This window comes from Lissotriton helveticus, chromosome 4_1, assembly GCF_964261635.1.
Source record: "Lissotriton helveticus chromosome 4_1, aLisHel1.1, whole genome shotgun sequence".
Taxonomy (NCBI): domain Eukaryota; kingdom Metazoa; phylum Chordata; class Amphibia; order Caudata; family Salamandridae; genus Lissotriton; species Lissotriton helveticus.
This window is the reverse complement of record NC_136063.1, coordinates 143378488-143399261: the sequence shown is the minus strand read 5'-3', so window position 1 is coordinate 143399261 and position 20774 is coordinate 143378488.

Below are 20774 nucleotides of genomic sequence, written 5' to 3'. Positions count from 1 at the left end.
GTACGCACTTTACTTCATGCTAAGTATTGCAATTGTGGCAATTCATTTCTCTTGCATGAGAAAGAAGACTGTTCAATAAATAACACCTTTTATTGAAAACGCCCAACTCTCTATTTCTCTGCAATCTGGTGAAACTAAGTATGCACAATTGACTGAGTAAAATAGCTGTCTATTGTTTTCACACGACTCTAGAGATACACTCTTATTCTGAGGGAGCAAAGTTGTCATGTTATATGGTTGTCAGAAGCTAATCCCTTCTTGTCTAAGTCCGGAGAGTTAACTCTTTCCTGAACATTCGAGAAAGTTTCTAGTGACCTCTGAGCTAGCTGGCAAAACTAATTAAGTCTAATATAGTCAGTAGAGACCCAGTCGACCTCAGTCCTACGTCTACACTGCTGTTTATATTATTCCAATGCTCAGAGCCTATTGGGAGTATAGGAACTACACTACATGGCGCCCAATGTTTGGTAAGGCGATAATCTAACGCAGGACACTAGAGTAACTCAGTCTTGCTTTTTCACACAGAACCCTTTTCCCGTAAAAACTCCAAAAGACGTCTGGAGTGGGTAAAAGGTTAAAATCCGCCGGAACTTAGTAGGAAGAGATTCCTATGTATTAGTTTTTGGTTTAATCAACATTGAAGGATACAGTGTTCCAAATATTGTGCACCTAATCTTTGTTTCCTTGAAACTTGATCTGCAACAAAAAGCTTTCTGTTAGTAAAAATGACGGAAAGTGAAGACGAAAGGGAGGCAGCTAGAATAACAGCTCAACTCCTAGCGGATGACACAAGTCTCCAAGAAAATGACCCGAATGCTATACTCAATCCGGTCAACGTAAGAAGAACTATAACTATTAAACTTATAGAAAATGTACTGACATCACGAGGTGGTACAGTCATATTCGTGGTAGAGGTCCATGAATATCGGCAGACAGAGGTATTCTATTCATGGATACACTTTCCAGCAGCAAACTCTGTAACAAAAGAATTCCAATATTACAAAATAGAGGAACGTCCGGATGAATAAGCTCCTTTCGAGGACGTTGAAATCCCACTAAATTACCAAGAGCACCTGCTCTGGTTTAAAGGCGCCCTAAAACATCAAAATCACATCACCAGGCTCGGTCTACTAGGTAGACCAGGAGCAACGTGGCCGGTTCTAGCGAGCTACACACCACATCCAGACATTGATAAAATGTCAGACGGGAACTTTTAGCTCAGCTAAAACTATTAATTAAAATACATAGACAATTGGTCCAATATCTAATGCGGACTTCAACAGTCCAACCAGAGATTAACATTCCACAGCCGACCCCTCATCAGGGGAACACAAACAAAATTACACCACAGAACATACAATCATGTCTTGGTAAAATACCCTCAAAACGGGAACAAATTCCATTCTGGTTAGCACAAAAAATCACTCAAATAGAGGCAGTATTTCCTGATACTACTCCTACTTAGAAACACAGAATTCTGACTATCTGTCTTCCAATGGGGATCGCACCACATGTGGAGGACTGTGACACTTGGGGCGCAGTCTTTGCTTCAATATACACAAAAACACATGGTGTTCCGTCTATGGCGATAATACCAGATGTGCTAAGACAGATTCAAAATGAATACGATCCAGAACCTGCTTTAACTCTGGGTATAAAATTACTGAAAGACTTCAAGCAGGTCTCTGCTATATTATTAGCCAACATAAAAGGAGAAGCAGCATCTGTGGCGATCCGCCAGAAATTGAAAGAAACAGATATAGCAGAACAACCATTTGAACTTGCCAGAATCATAGAAAAATCCTATGAAGAACTAGGTAGAGATAGTTTGGGTGGGAAACAAGTAAAACCCCAACTAACTGAAAAACCTGAAAAAATATGTATTAAAAATAATCTAAATACTCCAAAAAAGAGTTGGGATGGTAATAAACAATCCACTCCCAGAGAAAAACGATTCCAGTCCAGAGGAAGGTCTCCTCAACGGAGAGAAAGATCTCCAGACCGAGGAAACAAGTCTCCCCAGAGGGAGCCCTCTGAGAAAAGACACAACCTTAGAAATAGGGATAATTTGAAAAAACCTGATAGATATCAAGATATTGATACACGTCCCTCTTGATCTTTTCAGACTTCCTCACAGAAATTGGAAAGAAGAGGACGGTCAGAACACAAGGAAGAGCCCGTCAAGTCCAAAGACAAGGAACATGCTCATCAAAGTAAAAAATTACAATTTCCAAGAAAGAAGGTAGCCAGCATTAGAATTAAACATGCCGAGTATTCTGAGGACACAACTAAAAAACGGAGAGTGGGCCCAGACAATGCTAGACAGCGCAGCAGAAGTGACCATAGTTCGCAAGATCCTGATGAATCTTCTGGAGACAGTGGACACGAATGAATACATTCAAGAGGAAACTGCAGATACCAGAGTTAGCAAACCTCATAAAATATACGAAATAACATTGCGTATAGAGGGGGACAAGACTAGGAAAGTAAGGGGTCTCTTTTGGGATAACCTTTCTAAAGGCTATGACATCCTATTAGCTGAGAAAGACTGGCCACCAGAGTTTGTCAGGGAGTGCCCTCATGGCGAAGAAATGATTATGCCTACCTTCTGAAATCTTATTTCAATTCATAAAAAATCCATATATGCAAGAAAATGGGCAGTGGCCCAAGCTCCTGCATTATACAAAAATCATGTAGGATGGGATGAGGACTCTCCTCCCCACAAAATCCAGTTAAAAAGTCAACCCACTGTACAAAGGCAGTACCCAGTTAAACAAGAAGCTAAAAAGCAAGTCAGGGAGATCGTAGATCAACTTGAATATCAGGGGGTGATTGAAACATGCACCTCGCAAATGAACAATGCTTTGTTTCCTGTCTCCACGCCAGACGATTCATATCGTCTGGTTTTGGACTACAGACACATAAACTCCTGTTGCAAAACATTTACAGTACAAAACTCACACAGTGCAGCACTAATAAATAACATTGTGCGCAAAATAAAAAAAACTACATCAGACATCTCTAATGGATTCTTTTGTCAAAACATGGCACCTGAAAGCAGGTATTTGACCGCTTTCTCAATAATGGGGTCGCAAAAACACTTCTGTCGATTCCCACAGGGATTCATGAATAGCTCAGGATTATTCTCAGCAAAGGTAACAGAGTTACTACAAATATATGATGATGAGGCATTATCTTATGTCGATGACATCTATCTCACAGATGACGACCTGGAGACACACTTGAAAAGAGTAAACACCATAATACTTGGGTTTGCAGCTGAGGGTTACAAATTCAACTTTAAAAATTCACGAATTGCCCATCTAACTGTCCTGTTTTTAGGATATGAATTATCAAGTGAAGGCAAAAGCCTAGCAGATAACTTCTTAGAGAAGTGCGCTGTACTCCAAGCACCAAAAACGCTGAAGAATTTGCAATCAATACTAGGTTTCCTAAATTTCGGAAGAACATACATTCTACATTATGCAGAGTGGGTTAAACCTCTCTATGAATTAATAAAACCTGATTTCAAACAAATTAATTGGACTCAGAAACCCACAGACATTTTAAGATCATTGCAAACAGACATGTTAGCTAAAACAAAATTGCAAACACGCGAAAACGTACGCAACCTTGTAATCCGAGTCATCCCAGGAAGATGCGGATTCACGTACCTGACCTCTAATGAGGGAGAAACGGTACCAATAGCTTATAAATCACACTTGTACACACACGCTGAAATGAGATTCAGTTCTACTGAAAAGATTCTAATAGCGGTTCAAACTGCTGTAGCAAAAGAAGGAGCCCAAGCCCAAGGCAGGAAGATAACTGTTTTAACTGAAGAATCAGCCCTTGAGGCATTAACAAGCCCACGCAATTTGACTGCTGTGGCATTAGATCCAAAATGGATACAATGGGAAAATTCTCTTGCTCCAGAAGACGTGAAATACTATTTTGACCCGAAAATGGAAAACTAGAAGATCTAGAATATGAAGAAGAATATCCTCAGCCAATCGAAATTCTGCCTCTCGAACAGTACACATGTGCAATCTACATGGACAGATTTGCACAACATTACGATGTAGAGAAAAAATCCTACAACGCAGCGTGCGCGATTGTTAAAGGTCGCTGGCGCTTTGGTAAATTCAGACCAATAGTCACCAAAACTGAATCACTGAGAAACTGTTCAGCTCAGCGAACTGAAATAATGTCTTTAAAGATGGCGCTTGAAAATGCCGATCGTGAATTCCCGACACTAATAGTGTGCGATTCGCATTTCTGCGTCAGGTCTTACAATAATGACTTGCAGAACTGGGTTTAAAACGATTACAAAGATGACACAGGTGCCACAATAAAGCATAAAAAGCTTTGGGAACTAGTAGTTCTTTTGCAGAAAGAACTACAAAAGACTCACGTGATACATACACTGAGTCATCAACGTGATGGCGTTCACGTTGCAGGGAATTCATTGGCTGACAAAGCCACAGCGGAAGCAGCTCAACCGGCTTCCGTAGCCACAAAAAAGCGTTCTAAAAAATACATAGACGGAGAAACCATGCTGGCGGTAAAAGCGTCTTTGAAAGGCGACTATGCAGCATTACCTCTGAACTATCCACTCAATAATACATACATAATTGATGCAAACTCCGTTCCTTTTGCTCAAATCCCTGGAGTGGGGGATAGAGTAATTACAAACACGAACAGGAGAGTCTTCTTGATGGAAGCGGCACACATGGGATTGGGTTTAAGGCACCAAGAGATCTTGAAATCCCTTAAAGAATTACAATCTGAATACTGGTGACCGGGGATGAGCCTGCAACATTACAAATTTGCAATGGGCTGTCCAAATTGCAACAGAGATCACAGTCGTGAACCGACCGGAGTATTGCCAGGACCCTTTTATTAGAAAGCACCAGGCTATCTATACGTAGAAATCCAGCAGGAGAAATACGTCCCCATAATATTTAAGACTAGATTCACTTAAAATGTAGACACCAGTGCTCGGCTGACGCCAGAACTGTTATACAAAGATATGCAAGTCTTTATCGGCATATACGCAATTGCCATGCTACATTCTGACCAGAGTCCTGCGTTTAGCTCTCGGGCTTACAGGAGGCCATGGCCAGCATGGGCATTGCATTGCGGTACTCTTCTCCATTCCATCCTAAGAAACAAACGGGACATAAAGCAATCTATAACGGCGAGGGTATTAGGTTCGGGTGATGGGTGGGTCCAACATTTAACAAGTGTCCAACAGAGTCTTAATAATCTGCCAAGAAATTCTCTAAAAGGTCTCACTCTGTACGAACTATTGTTCGGTACTAGAATGCACATTCAGGATCTTGATTGTCAAAATTCAGTGGTATAAGAAAAAGCCTTTGATATCAAAGACCGTTTGGCTGTTGTACAGGACTTAAATGAAACAAGAAGAAGCCTGAGTAACATAAAGTTAAAGCAACAGCCGACAGCCACTGAAGAAAAACCACCTGTCCCAGCAAGACCTGTCTGGATTCCAAAGATTGGGGATCTGGTCAGAGAAAAGATCGCGGTGAAGAAGGAATTTGGGCCTTCTTACAGAAAAGCAGTACCTGTTTTAGCTGTCAGCGGAATAAGATCAGTTGTACTACCGCCCCATCGACCTGGTAAAACCACAATCATGTGGCCAATAATAAGTAGTAGGCCAAGTGGACTCCCAAGAAATAGCAGAATACCAACATTTGCTACAATCGAAGAGGTTCAAACTGAGAGACTAATCACATTTGATAAACCTGCAGTGAATAAAAAAAGGACTATGCAACAAAGCCATGGAACTTGTGCCTCTTGAAACCCAAATTGCAACAGTTCGTCAAGAAACACCTGTCTACAATGATGTAGCCTCAGACTATACTAATGAAACAAAGAAATATCCAAAAACAATTGAAAATCCGGAAGCAATTCCAACAATTGACAGAACTGCATCTGGCTACTTCATCAATTTCGATAACTTTTCTGAAGATCCAAGCGAGCATGAAGAAACGCCAGCAACAAAAACTTTCAAAGAAAAAATGACTGAACTTTTTCACCAACTAAAAGAAACATATCTGATTTCACTATGGATTGAATATCGGATTGTGTTAGGTGTACTTTTCCTCCTGCTTTGGCTCATCATGGTTCTATGTTTGGGAAAATTATTTGATGGAAAATATAGTACAATGGACACAGCAAGTCAGAACATCAACTTGGTCCTAAAGCCTCACAGATCCTCTCACATCGAGAAAAGAAAACTGTCATCAGTGAACATCACAGCCAATCCAATACCCGGTGGGGTAGCATGGGACAGAACTGATTATGACATTTTTGGCCCGATTGAGCTCTTGAAATATCCAAACCAGTGTAAGGTTTCCTTAAGTGACTTTGTGACACCAAGTACTTTCTCTGATGATTGGGACTTTGAAAACATTAATAATATGATGTCGGATTTAGTAATGTCAGCTAAATTCACAGAACATGATTATTTGCAGGGTTCATCAAATTATGAAGAGTTATATTGTTATAATCATTTTGGTGATCACTATTTGCATAAAACTGCTCAGCCTAGAAATGTTTTATCTTATAACCAATGGGAACAGTGTCCAACTCCGCCAAAAGGCAGCTCGAAAACATTTTATGAGAAATTCCAATACTTCTCAGGGTTTAACAACAGTGATCCAGAAACGTTTTATTTCAAAATGTTAAATAAGACAGGAATGAAAACAATGTTGACAAATACTAAATTGATTTATTCTGAAAAATGTTATGACAAAATGTCTACATTTGGTTTCGAATTTTGGAAAAACAACATTGAAACAAAAACCATCTGGGGTACCAAAGATTGGCAGGTACAAGGCCTAGAAGCATTATTTAGGGCCTGCATGATCCCAGAACAAATGATATTTCTGAATGATACAATTCATCAAACTACTTGTCTTGGCCTAGCTAAGATAAAAGACTTAAATAAACCGTCTATTCCAAAGTCAACACCTGACAGTAATAGCACTACAGATGTCGAGATAGACGTATCCCATATTTTACACCAAAACAGAACACATCCTGATTGGAAAAAATGGTTGATCTGGCCCACAGACACAAATAACTGTCAAGATAGATTCTTGAACAAAACACAGGGGTTCAAAATGACCAGGCCAGACCCAAGATACTCCCAGAGACAACATCCAGGGATACTTACAACATACAGTGTAGGGAAACTATGCCTTGAGTGGCTACAGAAATCCACACTGGCAGAAATTAAGCAACACTTTACTTTACTTAAAGACGGTGCCATCTATCAAGAGATGATAGAGAAAACGAGAGACCCCAGTAGCGGCGTGCTGTGTAGCAGAACAGGACCGTGTTCGAGGCTCAATCTTGAACTGTATGAGCAAAGAAAACTACAGAAAGGCTCACAATTTATGGTATCACGCAACAAATAAATACGCCGGTCGGCGGCACGGGCACACGAGTAAGAAACTCCTGTCCATCTACGAATAACGAGCAGTCCTTTGGACACCACGAAGGTTAACCGTCCTGCCCTCCCTACAAATAAGCTAGATACAAAGAATTAACAGCCCTGATGAGAGACCAGTAACTTTGTACCTGGTCTTGATACGCGTCGGCAGTCTTCTTTTTTTGGGTGGAACAAATTACCATCTCCAGGATACTAGGACCGGCTGGTCCAGGAATCATTAGTTTATGAGTTATTAATTTGCTTATACTCCCCCAAAATTTGATTTCTCTCATTTGTTGATTGTAATGTTTGTGATATTGATGTTTGTGATGTTTTTATAATTTTTGTAATGTTTGATGCAAAAAATTCATTTATTGTGTAAATATTGTGTAGTTCTATGTGTGTACAAAGTATATATAGATGTGTAAATATTGAAGTGTACAGTCCGTTTTCTGTTGCTAATTTGTGAAAATCCAAAAAGTAAAAAGTGATTGACTTGAAATAATTATGTCGAGGGTTGGTATAATAAATTGTTTTCTAACCCTCTAAAAGAATTGTTTAATTGTGGTCCGGGCACTACGTGTTGTTGTACTTATAAACCATGGAAATGTCACACATAAGCAAGCACCTAAGTCATAAACTGTGGAAATGTCACACTTAAGCCCTCAGGCCAGAAAGCATGCCATAATCCGTCACACATAAGCATCCAGGACAGGGCTAGGCTAAAAACCGTGGAAATGTCACACATAAACATCCATGATCCAGGCCATAAACCATTGAAATGTCACATATAGGCATCCAACCGGGATGTATTATTAACTTCCAGCCACAGTAAACCAGTGCTTAATTTGTAAAAAAACATAAGTGTCAGGACCCTTTTCGGGAGGCCATTGCAGCTTGCACCACGCATTTTCCCTCCCTAGCAGTACTGCTAATAACAGTACCAACACAACTAGTACACACTCACCCACAAGTGTGACAATTCAGACTAATTAAAGTCACTTAAAGCTATAAAAATGGTGTGAGCAGTAGATATTATTCATATATAATGTATATTAAATTGTTGAACATCTGTTGCTGTGCTTAACTCAAAATTAGACAGACCGCGCCACCAGGTGCCAGACTTTCATAGGTACCGGAGTACCGGTGTTGAGAATTAAGTACCGGTACTGAGCACCGGAAAACACCAGCTGAAATTAAGCACTGGGTGCTGCCCTTACTGCACTGCTTAATTTGTGCCAGTCGTTGCAGGTGGTGGTAACTAGCCCTCGTTTTCGAAGACCTGGACTTACTGTTCAACAGCAGACTAACTTTGAGTCAGAGCAGAAGAGAGAAAGGTGAAAAAGATTGAATGGCGGAAGAGAAGGGTAGGGAAACAGAGACACAGGGAGAAAGCCAGCTTGAAAAAGAACACATAAGAGAGAAAATCGTGCAGTGTGAAGAAAGAGCCATGATGAGGTGGAATCAAGACCAGGCAGCCTCCATAGTTTGCAACACTGGCATTCAGAAATTCTCCCAATGGTCTCAAAAGACAAACTTTGAGCCCCTGCATTTCTTTTTTTCACACATTAAGCTCTAACTGGCAACAAGGCCTCATCCTCACACTTTCAGGTTCCCATCGCCAGCTGAGCATGGGACGGAATACAAGAGGATTCAATAGGTCAAGAGCATCGTGCTCAATTTTTTTAAGGTCATTAATGAGACACTTCTCCTGACACAAACTATATTTACAGTTCTTCTGAAGCGGGAAAGAAATCTGGGCCTCACAGGTCAGTCGGGCAACGAGGGCTCCTGGCTGAAAGCATTCCTAGTGGGCAACGCTTTAGTGTGTTTGTGGAATTGATCGAAATTTGGCTGAAGCCTGTAGTTTCGGCTGACTATGGCTAGAACTGGCGATGGCTGCTGCCTTTTACCTTCTGCCTGCACACCGCCTGCCAGAGCCCCACAGTCTATCGCCTGTAAGAGCCCTTCGTGCATAGCTGCGAAGGTTTTAGATTGCTAGGTGTGACTTTTAAATAATTTCTGAGCAATTATGAGTGACATTTCAAAGACTATGGGTGACAGTTTCTCGTTAGCCAAAATAAAGCAATGACAGCGTTGGAAACATATAAGCATCAGAAATTGCACCCATTTGCGCAACAAGAAACTCTAGGAATCTGTTATTAGCATTACCTTAAAAGGATTATTATTATTATATGCGGCCTCCTCCTTGCATCACTTTTGAATTCAGCTCACAAGGGCTGCTCACTTCCACCTGGCCTTTCAGCCTCTGCTTAGATTTATTTGTACAGTGTATACAAGCGCACAGGCTACCAACAAGCACTGTGGAAGCTTGTATTACAATCACAGCTTCCTTTCAAAATCTCCGGAATTTGATCATTAAACACCCGACTCCAGCCGAGGCAAGATGGCGGCCGTGGCGTGGGCTGTGTAAGCAGCTCTGTCCTCTTGCTCCGGACTCCTTGGGAGATGACCCGCTGTTCGCTACTCTGACGGACTTGTTCGACTTGTAGCTGTGACGGTCTGTACTGCCTACCCTTCAACCCTTTCAAGTGTGAGATCAGAGAATACTTCTGAAATAACGGACAAACGGACCAACGAACCACTTGTTGTGGATGACAGAGTGTGCCGGTCCGTCCAGCTAGCCAGCTAACCTCAGCGCTCCCAGCCAAAAAAAAAAAAAAAAACAACAAACAATAAGCGGCAATGGTGCAGCAAGAGTGAAAGGGCTGTAAGGACTGTTACAAGGACAGGCTGAAGGATTGCGACGGAGCTCACTTACCCGTGTAGCCTTTCGGGAGCTGTGGTCCCGCTCTGTTCTACGAATGCTGGTGAACTTGTTTTGCATACAGCGGCGTGCCCCGCTCTGGCGTCTTTCAGCATTTCACTTTCCCTTTTGGAGTTCAGTGGTTCGGGGCCGCGGCGGGTCTCGCAAAAAGAAGATGCCGGCGAAAAACTCGACACAGACTGCGGTAGCTGTTACCCGAAGTAACAAACCTAGAGGCGATCACGATACAGAAGGTGAGAGTCTCCCTAATAGTGCTGCCCCCACCAAAACTGCTAGCGTTGCCCAGAAGGAGAGCTCTCTCTCGGTGTTAGCGCCGGTATCAGTACCCATTGTACCAGCATCGGGAAACAGCAGCAAACAACCTCTGGACTCCTTAACGGTCCCGGTAATGTTTAAAAAACAACCCCAGAAAAAAGGAGTTGAAACGCAACGTCCCAATGTGTCTAACAATACAATATCGGACACAGCAGGCAGTGAACAGTGCATTGTGGGAAACGGAGTTTCTGAGGTCCCTGAGGTGTTACAGGGAGGCCTGTCTATTAATGTTGATTTGGATCATTCTGCCCAAGAGCTGAGTGCGTTGGGAGCATCAGGGATCACCACTGAAGCAGTACCAGGGCCACAGGAAATGGTGGAAATTTTTGTTTTCCTTGTCTGACCCTTCGTCTGATGAAAGCACGAATGTCAGTAGAGACTGGGCTGAATTTACTGACGAAAGTAGTCCTGCAGAAGTCACACAAGAGCGAAGCCCTAACCAAGACCTCTCAAATGCAACTGTCTCTACTGTTAGAAGACGTAAGAAAAGGGGTTCTAAGCGCTCCTCTGCTAGGGGCTCTACTCTCAGCGCAGATAGTCCTCAGTCAGAGGGGTACATCATGCCGAGTTCCCAAGGAAGGGATATACTGACAAATGGCACTGAGTCTACAACTCACATGCATGATGCGTCAAATACGAACGAGATCACATTAACTACGATTTACAACACCATGATGTCGCATCGAGCTGAAATAAAAGCAGAGAACTTATGTACCCAGGCTACCTGCTCGAAGGTTAAGAACGCTGTTCGGCGGGCTATTAAACTTTGCACTGAAACAGCTGACAGAGTGACTGAAACCGAGGCAAGGATTTCTGCCTTAGAGGATGAGAATATTACTCAGAAGCAAGAACTTAATAATATTAAATCTCACAAAGACGACCTCACGTATAAACTGGCGGGCCTGGAGAATCAGGCCCGCAGGAGCAATCTACGTTTTCTTGGGATACCAGAGAAAAAGGAAGGGGGGATGCCTGGAGATTTATTATTGAGTTACTTAAAGAAGCCTTTCCTGATTTAACCACTTGGGATTGGTCTAAAGAAGTGCAAAGGGCCCACCGATTCCCATTTATAATAAGGAAACCACGTCAGGGTGCCGAGGAATATCCTAGAGCTATACTGGTATCTTTTAACAATTTTCTAGCAAGGGAATACATTTTTATGCTAGCCAGGCCCGATAAGAAAGCAGTGGCTAGGGACTGTGAGTTTTTTGTAAGGCCGGATTTCTGCCAGGCGACAGTTACTCAGCGTTGGCATTTTCGTCAGCTTATACCCGATTTTCAAAGGAAGGGTGCCACTGTATTTTTGCAGAACCCAGCCAAGCTGAAGATAGTTATGAATAGTCAAACCAAATATTTTCTGTCAGAAATCAGAGCAAAAGAATACTTAGAGTCTCTATGAACTTGTCCGTAATTATCACCATGAAGATATAGAATACTCTGTATATTGCGTAAATCTTTTTTTTTTTTTCACATTTAGTAGTTGGTTATCTCTCCAGGATGTTCTAGGGCAGGAGGACGCGGCACTCCATATTTATCAGGAACTGAGTGTTCCTGGGCCTCATGTGTTGGGGAGGGGGGTGGGTCTTCTTCTTTGGGTGTGGGGGTTGGGGTGGTGGTGGGGGTGTAAGGCAGTGGCAATTGCTAGAGCACACGTAATAAACTTGGCTAATGTATTACCGTTTGTATTATGCTTTTGGATATGTTCAGTGAGAAAGCTGACTGATATTTCCAGATTTAAAACTGTATAATAATGGATAGAAAACTCAAAATATGTTCCTTGAATATTAATGGCCTTAATGACCTCAAAAAGATAGGGGTTTTACGCAAACTAATTCAGTCTTTAAGTATTGATATTCTTTGTCTACAGGAGACTCATATTTCCTGGGATAAACGCAATATGTTGAGGAATCTGGGTCTTGAAATCCTAATTAGCTCGAAACAAACTGGGGTCAAGAGGGGAGTAGCAATTTGTATGAAAAAAAATGTTGGAAAATGCCACAGAACAGCATCTGACAAATGGGGCCGTTGGGGGTTGGTTGAACTTAGTGTTAATGGGAATAGATTTACGGTTTGCTGTCTATATGGTCCCAACCTGGATGATAATGAGGTGTTTAACACAGTCAATATAGAAATAGCAGCATGGTGTAAGCCTTTAATCGTATGTGGAGATATGAATGTTCATGTCGAAGCCAGCTGCAATATTCGAGCCTCAGGGAATTACAATGGCCGTAAGATGAGGACCTATAAAGCTTTAAGGGAATTAGTTGTTAGCAACGGGTTGTACGACGTTTGGAATAAATATAAACCTACTGATCCTGGTTTTACTTTTTTTTCAACTCCGCATAAAAAGTTTGTTCGTTTAGACCACTTCTTTACCTCTTCTTTTTTTTTGGATAACATAGAAATAGAGATCCTACCACAACTTGTCTCAGATCACAATCCTTTAATACTAGAAATATCATTATCCTCATTAAACCATAACTTCAATCGCCAGTGGTCATTTCAAAGGAGTTTTCTTCTTGACGATAATTATCTTAGACACATAGCTGAAATTATTAAGGATTTTTTTGTTTGTAACAATGATATCAGTCCAAAATGTCTGGGATACTTTTAATTCGATCGTTAGAGGGGAAACAATTTGCTACTCTAATTATCATCGTAAGAAGGCGAAGATAGAGTTTAGGAACAAACTTGATAAAGTTAGGGAGGCAGAGCTAAAATTAGTCGCACATATTAGGGATGGTAATGATTCCGATATTGACGAAGCTCAACGACTTTTAACTATTGAACGAGCTGTTTCATATTCCTTTTTAGCAGACCAAGTTGCAGTGCAATATAAGCAACACAAAGCTGAGTGCTATGAGCTAAACGAACAAACAGGGAGAATATTAGCTCAGAGGATCAGACAAAAAGCTATGCTAAATGATATAACTAAAATTACCGATTTAGATGGAGTATCCCAAGAGTCTAAGGCTGGAATCCTGAAGGCTTTCAATGGCTTTTACAAACTCTTATATAATAAATTTGGGGATCAGACTGATGAAGACAAGGATCCATCCGGGTATCTGAGAGAAATCAGTAACGTTCCTATTACTGAGGGGGATTCGGTGCTCCTTGCTGCACCTATTACTTGGGAGGAGATTGAAACAGCTATCCTTAGCTTAGCTCCTGGGAAAGCTATGGGGCCTGACCAAATCCCCCTCGAATTTTATCGGACTTTTAGGAACATATTAAAACCTGAGCTACTTAAGATCTTCCAGCTAGCATTCCAAGGGCATCACCTGCCTCGTGGTCTCTTGCTACGATTATAGTATTTAAAAAGAAAGACAAGGATGGCACTGAATTAGGGTCGTATCGGCCCATATCCCTTATCACATCTGATAGTAAAAAAAAATCCAAAATACTTGCCAATAGACTTTATGATATGATGTCCATGCTGGTTTCCAAGATTCAGCACGGATTTATTCAAAAGAGGGACACCACAGATCATGTTAGACGCATCATTACTTTATTAGATTGGGCGCAGGCCATGGGATCCCCAGTCGGCGTTATCCTGTTGGACGCGGAAAAAGCGTTTGACAGGGTCGACTGGGGGTTCCTATGGTCTGTCTTAGCATGGAAGGGATTTCCTAATGAGTATATTCTGGCCATTCAGGCGCTATATCATGATTCGAAAGCAGTAATACGGATAGGTACTGAAATGTCCTGTCCGTTCCCGATCACCAGGGGGACAAGGCAGGGCTGTCCCTGCTCTCCCCTGCTGTTCGCTTTATTTATCGAACCTTACCTGAACAAGATTGCAACGGAAGAGGAAATTCCTCCAGTGATACTACATCAAACAGAGCATAACATCTTTGCATACGCTGACGACGTTGCAGTTGTAACCCCCGATGTATGCTTATCTTTCCCTAAGATTATAGAACTTGCTCAGGAATTTGGCAAGCTATCGGGATATAAGCTCAATATATCTAAAACCCAGTTAATTCATTCATCCATAGGCAGACCTGAGGGTGTTGTATTTAATCCTACCGCGTCATATCTTGGTGTAACGATCTCTTCAACAGTCGATGATATCGTAGGGCTCAACACAGATCCTTTATTATTATCTACCAATAGGACTCTAGACAGAATAAACAATCTGCACTTATCTCTATGTGGCCGTACTAACGTAGTTAAAAGGCTTATATTACCGAAATTTCTTTATTTATTTCGTACTATTCCTCTTTTGTTTTCTTCATCTCTTTTCAATAAATTAGATCGAAGTATTTCTAGGTTCCTATGGGGCTATCGGAGAGCCAGAAGATCTCTGAAATGGTGTATTCTCCCAAAACTAAGGGGCGGTTTGGGGATTCCAAGCTTCCGAATTTACTACTGGGCAGTTACATTAAGACTAATGGGTCCCTTAATGTTTCAAGACTTTAGTTTAGAAGAAGCCATGATACCATCAATTTACGAAATGCTACTTGGAGTTGAAGCTCGACAATGCCTGTTTAGGATAATAGAACCTAGCTATTATAAAAAAACTAAATTTAAAATTATGATGGCTGCATTTCAGATCTGGAAACAAATTAATAAGAAATTCCATCTCTTGTCCAACTTGAATTATTATACACCTTTCCTAAAGAATCCCCTACTGCCCGAGATTTTTAATGACCATGTTATGTACAGATGGGTCAATTCCCAAATAAGTTCACTCTGTATATTTGACCGTGATGGGCAATTTATTTCATATCATGATTTACAGAGGGAATTCGGCCTTAATAGAGGTGATTTTTTCAAATATTTACAGATCCGCAGCTTTTTAGAGTCAAAGAATTTAATCGATACCGAAGCTATGAATAAAATAGATTTATTGGAAAGCTGTCGTAAAAAATATAGAATTGGTGTAATCTATCAAATGATGATAGAAAGAATTCAAGACAATCTACATATATATATAGATAAATGGCAAAGATGTTTTGGTATTGAAAGTGTCGACCTACCCAGATCTTTAGAAGTCTGCAGCGTTGTTATTATTAATGGATCACTCAAAAGTCAGCATTTCATGTCCACATTTGACTTATACTATACCCCATCTAAACTAATGAAATGGAATGCACAAAAGGGTACCAATTGTAGTCGTTGGGGACATCCTGCTGCTGATTCAAGTCATATGTTTTTCTGCTGTCCGAAATTAATTCAATTTGTCACACAAGTGCAAGGCTTTCTAAATAATATCTTGGATTCAACTGTCATTCTAACAGCCGAACTGGTGATACTCGGAATCCAATCTGACCAAATTGGTAGTAAGACGACTGCAGAAGAAGGATTTTTATTTATTGCCATGTCATCCTACCGAAATTGTATAACTTCTCGTTGGTTAGATACTGATCCACCGGTATTCCATCAGTGGCTATCTAAATTGTTAAATATATATCAACTGGAAAATGCTGTGTATAAACTTAAGGGTCCGAAAAAAAAGGCATTTGGCCAAAGATTATGGCTACCAATCACTAACTGGATATAATAGGTTTCCATTTTTTTTTTTTTTTTCTTACCATATTTGTCTTTTGCCTTTACGATGTATCATGGTACTGTATTATTTGAAATTATTTTTGATATTTTATGTGCTACTGTGCAATTTTCCACTGCCAATAAATCAATAAAAAAAAAACAAAAAAAAAACACCCGACTCCAGGCCGACTTGGCAGTGGCATCACATGGCGGCTACAGCCGCTACCTTACTTCAAATGCAGTCACAGTGTGTGTGTGTCATGTCATGTGTCAATTAACTTAAGTTACCGGTCGGTTCGGGCCGGGCGGATAGGGACACGCACACACACACAGACTGACTGCAGTAGTGCATTGCACAGCCTGCAGGCTGCCGCTGCAGCCTTACTTGGGCTAACTGATCAGGCACGCGGCTGCCGCCCACACTTTACACAGGCCCTGCCTCACCTGGTGGCTGGTGCCGTGCGGTTACTGGTGAAAACCTTTGATACCTCTGGCCCGAAATCTGCGCTGGTATGATTGCAGTCTGTGCTGGGAGAGATGGGTCGCTGTGGTACAAAGTCGTGACTGCCATTAATGCAGCAGGTGCAGTGACACCGGGACACGGAGTGCGCGAAGAACCAACTGCAGCCAAATTGCGGTTGTTGTTTACTGCCAATTCTGACAGGGGACGGGTGCATGCTCCATAGTTGAACTACTGCAGTCAGTCTGTGTGTGTGTGTGTGCGTGTCCCTGTCCGCCCGGCCCGAACCGACCGGTAACTTACCTTAATTGACACATAACATGACACACACACACACACTGTGACTGCATGTAAAGTAAGGTAGCGACCTTCGCAAAGCCACTGCACAGAGACAAGCCACTAGGAATGAAGATGAGTGAACACACGACCCACCACGTTGCCACGATCCACACCACGCGCTTCCCAGACCCCTCTTCGGCACTGATTCGAACAACTTTCTCCTCTCCCTGTTTCCCACACAGCCTCATGGGATGCTCTGAGCCGCGCAGAGGATCTCTGCACAGAGTGGGCGCGCGGCAGTTATTGTTCACGTAGCTGCCACTTGGCACTGTAGGTCAAACAGCGAGCTTGTGAGTGACACCCTGGCAGCTGTGCGAGGTGTGATCGTGGGGGCTTTGCTTCAGGGCCGCAGAAGTTTTTAGGGCTCGCCTGCTGTGCACATGTGCACAGCTGGAAGCTCTATAGGGGCTTATCCAGTGTTTAACCACCACTGGCGATTCCACTGGCGATTCCTTTGAGTGCATGTGCTTTTTAGGTCATTGCGCTTGCGCAAGCCCTAAAAAGCGCGTGCACAATGCCACCAGCCGCCTGCCTGCCTGCCTCGCATTACCACATCAAAGGCAGCCCTCCCAGCGCATTTGTCACCACCTAATTATTCACGGCCGCCCGGCCGTACTTTCAGTTTCACGGCCGGAGGTCGTGTATCCTTTTAAAACCTGTTTAACTTGTTTTGCTTGTTGTTATTCCAGCCAGCGTGTCACGGTGCCTCCTGTGTTTCCTTGTCCCCGATGCCTTTCCCTCTGTGCGCTTGTGTCCATTAATCCTATGCTTCCGGAAGCATCTGCCTATTTGTAATTGTGCCCTACACCTTAAAGCAGTCGCCGTCCTTCGTCCCTCCGCTGCTTGGGTCCCATGATCTCAGGTCGCCTTTCCTCTTTGTCCTTTTGTTTCCTTCTGCCTATGCGGACTGGCTCCCCTGCCCCACCCTCTGCTCCGATTGTTCCTATGCTGCTTCGCACCTGTGGACCCCACTTTACTTCCTGGGCTTTATAGCGCCTACTCTCCATGCTCCATGACCGCCATTCTCTGTTCCCCTCTGCTATGCTCCCTGGCTCATGTTTTTTTTTTTCTACTTATGTGCCTTATTCTTCTGGTCCGTGTACCCTTTGGACCCCCTGACGCTTTTACCCAAGTAGCACTACGTCACTTTTTGTCACAATTATCCATATTCTGTTTGCTTTTGAAGCCCTATAGCGCCTGGTCCTTGCCCCAAACCATTTTTCCCGCCGTGTGTCGCACTGTGCGCCCCCGAGGATGTCTGCACAGTGGCCGTCCTGGAGTGCCACTCTCTGCACACAGTGGCCTCATTAGCGCCTCGGAACTGGAGCCCCTCGTAGGGTTCGTTAGCAGCTCTGGTGCCCGTGCACACGGGCCCGGTAATTAGAGTGCCCCCGCCCCCGGGATTTCAACTGCACAGTGCACGGCTAATTGTATTCTGCCTGCAGCCACGCAGGCCTATTATAGATGCACAGCTCCCGCGAAGCCTGTATTTTGGGGAAACATGTTTGGTACATCAGGCTCCAAGTCTGGAAATGTGAGCATCCTTTATTTTGAGATATGGCCACAGCGTAGTGCAGAGCAGATGTGGCCATCGTCACTGCAAAGGTACACCAGTGCCCTCATTGCGAAGTATGCTCACATTTCGTTAACATGTGTTTACAGTGAATTGTGAAACTCATTGGAAGCTATGGCACACATCTCCCGCGCTGATCCGGCATCACATACCAGAGAAGGCCTTGCAGTGATCTGTGCGAACTCCATGAGTAGAACATGCTTCATTTAATTACACTGCGGTTTTGGCCGAATATGTGATGCAATGTGAGGCCTGGCACTAGCAGAAACGGCAGGCTGGTCACCCATGCCACAGCCCTTAAAGGGCAATCTCAGAAGCGGGCCTAGAAATGTATGAGGCAGGACAAATAGAATGATAGCAATGAAACTGCTGTAACTTTCAAGGAAGTGACATCATCTTTTGGCAATGTTCCATGAAACATCGCAAGGAATGTAGAACATTCTGGCTTAGTGTATTTTTCCACCAACTAATCTCACACACACACAAATACACATGCTCTCTCTCCCCTCATTTTGGGATTTAAACAAAGAAATAGTTTGGCCTGTTTTTTTGCAGTTTTATGTAAAGCAAATTCGACCCGAAGGTATTCGAGCGCTTCACACAAGCACCAGTTACATGACACAAGGACACATCCTTTTGTTTGAGGCTCGGGCAGTTTAGTGATTTGCCCACAATCAGATGATGATGAGCCGACGCCGAAACTCGAACAGGGTCTCCCAGTTCCAAATTCGGTAGATCTGGCCTTTAACCAATGCTCACATCCTTGCCCCTTGTTCCCTTAATTGTCACAGAACTGTTTGTACGACTTTGAATAGTTTCACTCTCGATTTGCTTTTTATTTGTGTATTTGGAAACGAGATTTGCTCATAGGTTACTCCGGATAATGTGGCTTTTTCTAAGAATGTATTTTCATCTTTCTACAGAACTATCAATTGAGGAATTTGAGCGTGTGAAAGAGTGTAATTAACTCTGCCACACACACACATAACCAAACACACACACACAACCACAAACACACAACCCCACACACACAACCCCCCCACACACAAACCCGCATGCACACACACACACCCACACACAACGTCCCCATACACACAACCCCCCCACACACAACCCCCCACACACACACAACCCCAGACACACACAATCCCACACAACTCCACTCACACACACAACCCCCCCCACACACACAACCCCACACACACACAACTCCACACACAACCCCCCCCACACACACACCCCCACACACACAACCCCACCAAACACACAAACCCCCACATGCACAACCCCACACACACACAACCACACACACAGACACAACCCCACACACAACCCCCCCACACACAACCCCATACACAACCCCCCCACACACACAACACCCCCACACACACAAACCCCCCAAACACAACCCCACACACAAACCCCCCCACACACACAACCCCAGACACACACACAACCCCACACAACTCTACACACACACACACAACCCCACACACAACCCCACACACAACCCCCCACACACACAACGCCCCACACACACCCCCCCACACACACAACACCACACACACACACCCCCCACACATACAACCACACACACACAAACCACACACACAAACCACACACACACAATCACAAGCACACACACAAGCAAGCACACAACCACACTCAACCACACAACCACACACACAACCCCACAACCACACACAAAACCCCACAACCACACACACAACCCCAAACACTACACACACACAACCCCAAACACACCACACACACAACCACACACACAACCACACACAACCACAACCACACACACATCTATCTATCTATCTATCTATCTATCTATCTATCGCCCTCACTCTATCTATCGCCCTCACTCTATCTTATCTATCCATCTACCTATCTATCTATCGCCCTCACCCTATCTATCGTCCTCACTCTATCTGTCTATCTATCTGTCTATCTATCTATCTCCCTCATTTTATCTTTCTATCTGTCTATCTATCTATCTATCTATCTATCTATCTATCTATCTCTCTATCTACCGCCCTCACTCTATCTGTCTATCGCCCTCACTCTATCTAACTATTGCACTCACTCTATCTATCTATCTATCTGTCTATCGCCCTCTATCTATCTATCTATCTATCTATCTATCTATCGCCCTCACTCTATCTAGCTAGCTATCACCCTCACTCTATCTATCTATCTATCCATCTATCTATCTATCTATCACCCTCACTCTATCTATCGCCCTCGCTCTATCTATCTATCGATTTATCTATCGCTATCTATCTATCTATCGCCCTCACTCTATCTATCTATTTATCTATCACCCTCACTCTAT